Source organism: Armigeres subalbatus, unplaced genomic scaffold, assembly GCF_024139115.2.
Source record: "Armigeres subalbatus isolate Guangzhou_Male unplaced genomic scaffold, GZ_Asu_2 Contig204, whole genome shotgun sequence".
Lineage (NCBI taxonomy): Eukaryota > Metazoa > Arthropoda > Insecta > Diptera > Culicidae > Armigeres > Armigeres subalbatus.
The window spans coordinates 100,967-111,733 of record NW_026942880.1 but is presented as its reverse complement, the minus strand read 5'-3'; positions in this window follow the sequence as shown (position 1 = coordinate 111,733).

The following is a 10,767-nucleotide window of genomic DNA, read 5'->3' as shown; positions in this document are numbered from 1 at the left end:
TAAATAAACCTAGGTAGTATTATTTTGAAAGAACATTCTTATGGAATAGTTGAGCGGTTCCGTATGGCCGTATCAATTTAAATACGAGGACATATGAAAAAAATGTATCATCAGAACCGGTGCCCCCGCAATTGGGGCATTTTAAAAGAAATTTATCATGGGGTATTAGCCCCCCGAATCAGTTCAATATCGTAACAGCTTGCGAAAAACGTCTCTCACGGTATGCTACCTATCGAGAGTGTATGCAGACATTATAAGTGAGAGATTTTTTCCTGATCCTTTCTACAAGACTCCGATATTGGGTGGCATCCTCCAGAACTGCACTGTTTTCTTCAGATTTCAGGTAGCCTTTATCCATTGGCGACCTTGCTTCTTTTGCGTTTCCCATTTCGTTTCTTTTGGCGAGCTTTCCGATGTACGTCCCCATGCGAATCTTGAACGCTTCTTTTTCCCGTTTTACCTCCAATCCAAGGAAGTCCCAACAAAGTCAACTCGAACTCCACCTTCAAGCCTTCGAATAATTTATCTATTTCCTTCTCCGACGCGTAGTAGACGACGTAGACCAGCAGAACGCCCCGAAAGTAGAGGCAGGCCTTGAATCCGAGCTTCGAAAGAACTTCGTCCAGCCGCCGGTTCCAGCATCTCGCGAATTGCCGGAGGCCATATATACTTCGTCTCAGCCTGTACATCAATTGCTTCAGGCATTTTCTTCTCGATTCCTCAAAAAGATTTCCTCGTCCAGAGAGCCGTGGAGGTAGCAAGATTTCACATCGAAATGGTGGAAATGGAATTTCCTGTTCGCAGCAACAGCGAAGCATGTATGCAGTTATGAATGGCTTGACACTGACGCGTACACGTAACTGAAGGCAAGACCCATTTCCAAACACCTTCTTTCCTTCTGGTAGGGTTGCCATCTCCTAAATTTCATTGCGTTTATGTGCTTCGAGCTCCTCTTCCATGGCGCTACGCCACTGTTTTCGCTGGGTTCCTCGAATGTACAGGACGCTTTTTTATTACACTTTCTGGCACGAAGTCCCCAAGCCAAGCCGAACAATTTCCTGTTCATCGTCGACTGACTCGGCATCTTGGTAGACGTCTTTGCAATCAGACCAGTCTTTCAGCGGATCCTTGTCCTCTGACGACTCGTCCTTTAGTAAAACACTTTCACGCTCATCATGCTTAGGAACCAGTGGCGTAGCCACGGGGGTGGTTTTGGACATCCGGCGTCTATCAGCAAACAGGTGGCCATCTCGGGGATCGTTCTGTTATTTCGCTCGACCACGCCGTTCTGCAGAGGAGATTAAGGAGTCGTGAACTGCGCCTAAATGCTCTCTTCACGGTAAAACTTTCGCAACTCCTTGTTATTAAATTCTCCTCCTTCACGGTTAGCTGATATTCCAATAATCCTCCTTAGTATGCAAGCCTCTCTACTCGGAGCCTCTAGTCCTGAGCTCCTCCTCGCCGAAATTGCTGATACATTTCCGTTGCTCGTACAAATGGCCCTCACTCCGAAGTTTATACGCCAACTAGCACATGCGCCCGTACAAGTGGACCGACTCTGATGCTTGTACGACGCCTCTCGATGCTCTACCGACCAGCTCCTGTTTCGACGCTCCTCCTGGACTCCTGCTAATTCAGCATCCTACCAAACGTTCCGACCTACTGATGAATTCCGTCCGGCGCTACCCACGACTTACGTGGCCGATCCATGATCCCACTGCGCCACGCGACTTATGCGGCCGATCCATGATCCCACTGCTGTAACGTCGACGGCATATCTATCCCACTAAGATGTAGATCTGGAATTGCTCTGGACCAATAACCTGTTGAAAAACAAGGGAACCTTCTCACAAAGAATTACAATACAGATATGTTCCGATTTTATCACGTTCCGATTTTGTCACGCTCCGATTTTATCACGCTCCGATTTCGTTAACAAAATTATTCCATTTTTATGAACAAAAAAATTCAATCATTTTTTAGAGATTTAGCTTTTAAAATTAAATAACTTGGATTGGTGTCTGGCCAAATGTTGTATTTATGGTATTTAAGGCACTAACTAAGGTTTCTCTTCACCGACTTCCCCCAACGAATTCGAATAAACGTAAATTATTTCAGGGTCTCCAAAACGCTCTGGAGTTCAGAACATGTGATATACACGATCAACCAAGCCTTGTACGACGTTTTCGTGTATCGTTGAACATCTTAGTAGGTACATTGAGCCGATAAGATTTAACTCATTACTTTTACACGCAACTATAGGCCTTTTAGTTTCTCCAAAACATCCTTGACCAAATCCGGAACGATGTATCCATGCATCCTTGAACTGCAGCTACTACAGGTCTTTTCGGTTGTTCAAAACGTCTTTGAGTTCAGAACATGTGTTCTAGTTGCTCAACCAAGTCCTGAACAATGTACCTGTGTACCGCTAAACATCCCATCAGGTCCGTCGAGGCCGATAGAATGGTACTTATTACTTTTATAAGCTACTACTGTCTTTTCTGTTCTCTAAAATGTCCTGCAGTTCTTAACATGTGATCTACCCGTTCAACCAAGTTCTAAATTATATATCCGTGCATAACATCATAAACATTCCAGAAATTCCATCAAGCTTTTTACAAGCTCTATTACAAGCTACAGTGGACCCTCCTTGAGTTGATGTTCTAAGACTCGATATCGAATCGTTGAGACAAATAATGCCATACTAAAATATTTTCACGGTTACTTCGACAGTCTTTTCAAACAATTTTCCAAGAATTCCACGTATCAATACTGACTGTATTGCATCTCTTCAAAACTTCATGGATCTCAGATTATTTCAAAACCGAATATTTAAAACGACTTTGACCTATCCGATGATCCAACTTATGAATGATGTTAGATATGATATCCCAGTGAGTCCATTTAGCTTATATGACTTCAATCATCACTTGTACTAGTCATTACAGGCTTTACGGTTGGCAAAAATATTCTGGAAGTCGTATTGTTTTATGTAATCATCCGTTATACGCCTCAACAAAAAAGCCCGCAGCTAAATTGCTCGACACAAACACCTCCTTAGTTATTGTGCATCTAGTAGATATCTTGATCTTAACTCAAGATCATTTTGGAGGACCTTGGACATCTTCTTCTTCTTCTTCTCCTTCTTCATCTTTTTCTTTGGCTCTACATTCCAACTGGAACTTGGCCGGCTTTTCAACTCAGTATTCTATTAGCATTTTGTCAGTTATTAATTGAAAGCTTTTCTATGCCCGCCATTGCATGAGTATATATCTTGTGAGGCAGTAGAAAGGTTTTGTGTTGTTTCCCAACCGAAAATATTCTAGACCGGACCGAGTCTAACCGTGAGCACCTCGTATTTCGCAAAATTGAGTTTACATTATTCCTATTGGATATATTAAGTATATGCCAAAGACATTGCAAAACTTTGATTGATTGACCTGGTAAATACCTTGAGCTGAACTCGAGAATGTTTTAGAGTATCTTGAACATCTCGAATTCAAGAGAATTGAGTTTGCATGGTGCGCACATGCTTATTGAACCAGGTTGGGTACATATCGATGTTGAAGACATTGCAAGAAGCCTTGGTTGTCCGGTAGATTCTTTGGGTTGAACTTGGGGACGTTTTGGAATACCTTGAACATCATTGAGAAAACTGGATTTAAATGATGCGCATGTGCCTATTGGACTGGATTGGGTATATGCTGATGATTAAGATTTTGCATAAGCCATGGTTGATTCGGTAGATACCGTGGGCTGAATTTGAGAACGTTTTGGAGAACCTTGAGCATCTCGTATTCCAGAAAACTGATCACTGTCTTAACGATCAAGATGACTAAACTTGATTGAGTGTTCAGAAATTATTAACCGTTGTGTGACCGGCAAAAAAACACCCTTAACAGGCCGGCAGGGTACCCGGGTACCCACGAAACTAAAATGCTTATATCTCTGGAAATTTACAACCGATTTCAACAATTTTGGGCTTATTCGATTCAGAATTTTCTCTTCTATAAAGATGTTACCAGGATGAACCGATCCGGTCAATTCGATTCCTGGAAAATCCGGATTTCCAAGAACATGTCCTGCATAAACGATACTGATCGTGGATTTCGATAGCTAATCAGCTATATGGGTATCAAACTTCTAGAAATTTCATCCGTAGATTGATTCTTATCGATTTGGGTCCATCAGAAGTGCAGATTTTCGATTGGCCATTCCAGAACAGGTTCCTCGAGGGGTCATAGGTGGCCATGAACATTGTTCAATGGAACATCAACAATATGGGTATCAAACTTCATGAAATTAACTCTTGCGTATGTCCTTAATGATCCTAGGCTCACCAGACAAGTTGAATCAGGAGTGGCCATTCTGGAACAGGTTCCCCGGGTGCCGGGGTTGGCCAAAATTATTTCTCATTGAAACCCCAACAATATGGGTGTCAAACTTCTTGAAATTGTCTCAAGCGTTTATTTCTGATCTACCCAAGTAACCAAAAGTATCTTTAAGAGTTAGGTTCTTTAAGAGTTAGGATTTAGGTTCATCAAACAAGTTCACCCCGGATCTCCAATTCCGAAATAGGTTCCCTGAGGAGTCAAGAATGTTCATTATCATTTTCAGAGCTCATTGTTTTAAATCAATTTATCTAGCAATGTGAGTGCAAAATAAATGCAAGGACCACTCATTGACGCCGGGTGACCAGCAGGAGACCCACCATAAGATTCCGGACACTCGGAGATATGATCGATTCCAGAAATTCTTCTAAACAGATGTGACTTTTCATAAACCGTTTGTTTTAACATTGTCACATCAAAACCAATACATGCACTACTCTTCGATCCTAGGTGGCCTCTATCTAATACTACAAAAGTTTGTTCTAGAAATTTGCGCCTTTTCTTATAAACAATCCATCAATCAACAATTCATCGATTTTATATTTGCTTCAGGTAGAAGATGCAATCATCCTTCATTACAACCATGAACCTTCGGCAAACTACCGCAATTCACTATATTGATAAAAGGAAAATATCGTCTAAGATAAATCGATCAATACAGTTACGCCCTTATGATTCTAAGCGCGAGATTGCGAATATCATTCATTGATCCCGAGTGGCCACCAAGAAGTCCTCCTGAAAAACAGGAATTCCCGAAGCAATCGTCATTTCTTATGTTTTGTTTTCAACAGTTGCGTAATCGTGAATAATTGTTTTGTAACAAAGTAAAAAAAGAATGAGAAGATAGCGGGCTTGGTAGTCATAAGGCTACTGCTTCTGCCTCATACGCAGGAGGTTGTGGGTTCAATCCAAAGTCCGTTCCATTCTCCTACTTTGTATCTTTCTTTATATTTATCTCTAACAATCGCTAGAACTGGAAATGGACTTCCATACCATTTCCATTCCTTTTCCTATACCTTCAACTTGACTATTCTAGCCGTTTCTGCTAGAATTTGAAATGAACTAAAGAGCTCGTTTCCTACATTCAATTAGAAATTACATCAGTTGCTTTCTATCTATAACATTGACAGTTCGTTAACCAAGACGGACCTCTGCCTCTCGAACCTTAACCCAACAATTCCAATAAATTCCGTACGAACAAAGGTATATTCGGCTTGCAGTGGGCGAGTGATTGCATCATCATTTCCACCCCCTTCCCTACATTGACTTGCATTCTGAGTCCACTGATAATCTGTGTGAAACAAAAATCTGTAACTAGATGCGCTCCCTCTATAGATGAAGAAACTGGATAGTCTAATCAGTTTCGTCGTTCCAGTTTCAAAATCTACCTCTCTGGCCGTGAAGGCCGATGAGATGTCGACGGATGAGATGTTTAGCCTGAAGATGATCCTTTATGAATTTCGGGAGTACAACTTGCAGACTCACCATCTGTCTATTGATTTCAAAGTAGCGTACGATTCAGTGAAAAGAAATTAGCTGTGGCAGATAATGTCTGAACACGTTCCTCCGGCGAAGCTGATTACGATGGTACGTGCAACGCTTGATGGCAAAGAGGTGGACCGGAAAGCTTTTGGGGGTTTCGAGCGAAAAGTTCTACGTACAATTCTCGATGGGAAATTAGAAAAAAAATTGTGGCGCAGACGCATAAATCACGAGCTGTATCAAGTGTATAAAGAAGAAAATATTATGGATCGTATAAAATACCGCAAACTCCCGGTCACTTAGTGCGAATGTCGGAAGAAAGAATAGCAAAAACAATATTCACCAGAGATCCGAATAGAGGCCAGCGACTTCGTGGCTGCTGCACGCGGTGGAATCGGACCTGGGAACCCCAAACGTTTATGCAAACTGGAGGAACATCACCCAAGGTTGACAATTATGGAGCTCTACAATACGTCAGTCAAAGGTTGTTTAGAGCTTCCAGTGGAGTGTCTTCACTTGTCATAAGGCGATTTCGAACTATCCCATTTTATTCCACCACTTGAAATGAACGAACGATTTATTGAAAGTCGCAGCATTATTGGATGTATTGTGGCTATCCGTTTAGATTGCATCAATTATGCTCTCACATTTCTCAACACTTAAAAGGACGACTTAAAAATTGGCACATCTTCGAAAGTTCCGAAGCTTCCAGATGCTCACCTAACGGCCACACGGTGTCAATGAATGATCCTCGAATTGATTTTGATCGCACACAACTACAAAAAAAGTCGCAGCTTCTGGAGCACCACTTAGTGGCCTCCCGGGGTCAACGTGTGGTTCTTGAAATGATATTGCTCTCATTTTGATGCATAAATAGTTTTGTGAAACAGTACGGTTTATGAGAATGAATTTAAAAATTTGCCCTTTTTTCAGAATGTTCCGGAGTTCCCGGAGGACCATTTAGCGGAGTTTTGCTCTCACATTCATAACAAACCGCTGTATTCTAGGACGATTTTTAAGAATTTGTTTTTACTATGGGTGTTCCGAACATTCAGCGCCAGATGACCAATGGTGGTCAATGCGTTGGTCATGCAATGATTTTACTCTCACAATGCTACAACAAGTAATAGTTTCTAGGACGGATTTCCAGAATTTGCATTATACCAACAATAGATTTTTAAAAAAGATATCGCAACTTCAAAATATAATCTTCTACACCTGGTCATCTCTCCTGATGTTCCAGCACTTTCTAAAAACCACTTAGTGGCCAACCGGGATGAATGAGTAGTCCTAGTATTGATTTTGCTCGCTCATTGCTACAACACTAAAATTCTAAAAAGTCTCAGTTTTCTAGGATAAATTTTCAGAATCGGCAACTTCTCCGGATGTTTTGGAGCTTTCGGTGGTCCACTTAGTTGCCTTCTGGTGTCAAAGGGTGGTCCTTGCAATGATTTTGCTCTCAACACACGGATTGCAAAAAACTGCAGCTTTATATTTTTTTATTTATATTAATTTATATTGACAAGTATTCATGGCCACTTAAGACCCTACGAGGAACCTAGCTCTAAAACAATCAGAAACACACTGCTGAATTTCAAGAAATTTGATACCCATATTGTTGAGGTTCCATTGAAAAATGTTTATGACCATTCTTGGCCCCACGGGGAACCTGTTCCAAAATAGTCACTCAAATTTTCATACATCTGTTGGAACCAAGATAATAAACATCAGCCTGCTGTGGAAGTTTCAAGAATTTTGACATCCATATTGTTGGGGATCCAATGAGAAATGTTTTTGGCCAACCTTGACCAAACACCCCCCCCCCATCCCCACCCGGGAAACTTGTTCAAAAATGGCCACTCCGGACTCAACTTGTCAAGAACACACGTTAGAAATAATTTCAAGAAGTTTGATACCCATATTGTTGATGTTCCCTTGAAAAGTGTCCATGGCCACCTATGACCCCTCGAGGAACCTGTTCTGGAATGGCCAATTGAAGATCTGCACGTCTGATGGACCCAAATCAATAAAAATCAACCTGCTGATGAAATATCAAGAAGTTTGATACCCATATTGCTATTTACCTATCGAAATCCACGATCAGTATAATCTATGGAGGACATGTCCCTAGAAATCCGGAATTCCCGGTGATCCGAGGGTCCGGACCGGTCCTATCCTAAAACAGCATGATAAAGGACAAAATTCTGAAGCGAAAGAGCCCAAAACGGTTAAAAATTGCCTAAGATATAAGCATTTTAGTTTCGTGGGTACCCGGGTACCCTGCCGGCCATTTAAAAAAAAAAACAATGTGGTATAGGATCCAAATATTTCAGATTCATCTCCAAGCTGTCAGAAGCAAAATCATCCCAAGGTTTTGCTTCTGACAGCTTGGTCTTCAGGTTATAGTCAAACTTGACCTTTAATGTTTTTCCTGGGTAGTCGACATCCTGATGAACATTTTTGCTGAAGAAACTGGGGACCTAGCTCTATTCTGTGATTTTTCACAGCCAATCTCAAGCGCTGGGCATATATCCGTCCTGAAATAGTTAAGGAGGTCAAATATTTTCAAATTTACGACATAAATTACGACACGCTTTTAATGGGAGGGAAAGGGTTTCTAAAAGTGTGACTACTCATATCAATTTATAAGAAATTTCATACAGAATGTGGGACAATGAATGGAGGAGGGATTTAAAATGGTAAATTTTTCGTAACATCATTTATGGACGTTCCCTTGATTCACTCCTTACTTGCCAGGAGCCACAACCAGTCACCATTGATGATCAATATACATTTCCTATGTCTTTTCACTAACCCTTGCCTCCCACTAGTATGTTCACGTGGTTTATGGACAGTCCATTAGCATTTAAAAATGTTAGAACCTGAAAATCTCACATTTTCCCAGCAATAAATCATTTTTACTAAAATTTTAGCTAAAAAAAATCGTCTAAGAAAATTATTCCGATTTTGTCACTGTTCCGATTTTATCAACTGAAACTCACGGACCGTGTTGATAAAAACGGAACATACCTGTACTTAGAATTCCCTCTCACTCCACGGCAGGCTACTGACTGATACTTCTGCCAGCAGCTGTAGTTCTATTTATCTTAACAACAGGTATATACAATCATCAATAACAATATTCCTAAACTATACCAAAGAGCAACTACAACTAACCGGCAGGTGCCTCACGTGCATAATGTATCGGTTGCCATTCGGTTTCATTTGTCATGGGACCGCAGAGATCCGTATGCACGATGTCCAATATGCCTGTCCAATGGATTTCCGCTCGACCACCTCCGGAAACGACGCTAGTGCCAACTACCCCTCTAAACATGTCACGCAAAGAGATTCATCTCTCGTTTGCTTACCTTAATTCTGTCGACCTTTCTTCAGCATCCGCTCGGTGGCAGCCCAGTTGCAATGGCCGAGCCGAAGATGCCACTGGTGTTAGCAGCGTCGGCTCGGCCATCGCGGAATTGGCGAATTGCCAGTCTTGGAAGGCTACCGCCCGCTGTAAGGTCGGTAACGGCATAACAGGACATCTTGAACCAGAGATGTATTTTTCAATGGGATGGTAATTTGCAATCAGACAGCGGCGAGCATACTACGTACTATTTCGCACTCGCCGCAAGCTGACAATAGTTGCGACGTTGGTAGCAGGCGCTTGCATTAGCTACTTCAAGCTCTCATTGGACAGCACTATTATCGTTCATTTTATCGTCATCTATACTTCGCGGGGGTGTACTTTAACGTTATGTTTCGCTTTCCGCGATGGTGCCCAAGTAACCAAAAGTTTCTTTAAGAGTACGTTTTGCGCTTAATCAGCTTCACAGAGCTGCTTAAGCGAAAAACGTACTCTTAAAGGAACTTTTGGTTACTTGAGCGGCCTGCTGCTGTCCCGTGCTTCAATCTCGTTGCAGGATGCCGACATCCCGGTCGTCACTCCACTTCACTGCTGTTCGTTATGGTACATTATTCCGATGATGTTATCGGTGGAAGTGTCCATTCAGCATGTCTCTAACACCGCACTCCTCTTCGCTTCGAACCGGGGATGTGCTTTGCCGTTTCTGTCACGTCTGGATGTTGCGGACCAGCGGGGGAAGCCACATGTACAAAACTGTACAGGTATCACCTGCAGTATCCGTGGCTTTGCTGTGAACTGGGTCAAGCAAAGTTTTTAGCTCTCCATGTCGACACAGTTGAGACTAGGCGATGGGTCCACCTGTCCTTGGTCGAAATGTCCCACTTTCTCTGCCATTTGGCTGCCGTTGCTGCATTGACATTTCTTTAGGAATTACCGATGCTTTACGTCTTCCTTCATCACCAGATTTAAGGGCATCCTGCTCGCGAGATATAGTGAGATATGCGCTGATGACTCTCAAGCACATTAACACTTTGCAGTTTGCGCTCAACACCGACTCCCAAATTTGACCTCAGTGCCGCAGTATTGTAATCGACACGCTTTCCAATAGCCTGCGCTGGCTGGATCACACCCTGGAGCTGTTCATCATCATCCTAGATAGTGTCGCTGTCCCCGACTATTGGCGCTCTCCTCGACGACTGCTTCGCCACTCGGTTCCTTCAGTTCCATCTCTCTCGCTATCGATTTTTTAGTGGAGACCTTTCCAGACTTTTCCTTGCAAAGGTTCACTTACGTTGCTTTGTTGGTTGGTGTAGCTTTATTCATGATTGTTGGGCCCTTAGGGATGCCTTCGCACCCAGCTGGAATAGTTGTCTTCTTGATCCCATGATAATATTTGCTTATTCAGCGAGGCCAAACGGAGGTTGACACCTCGGTGTTCAGAGTCGAATCGGCATAAGCCAAGAAGAACATCTGGTCCTTCTTCTTCTTTTTATCAGCCAAGCTACCATTTTTGCATTCGTTTATCAT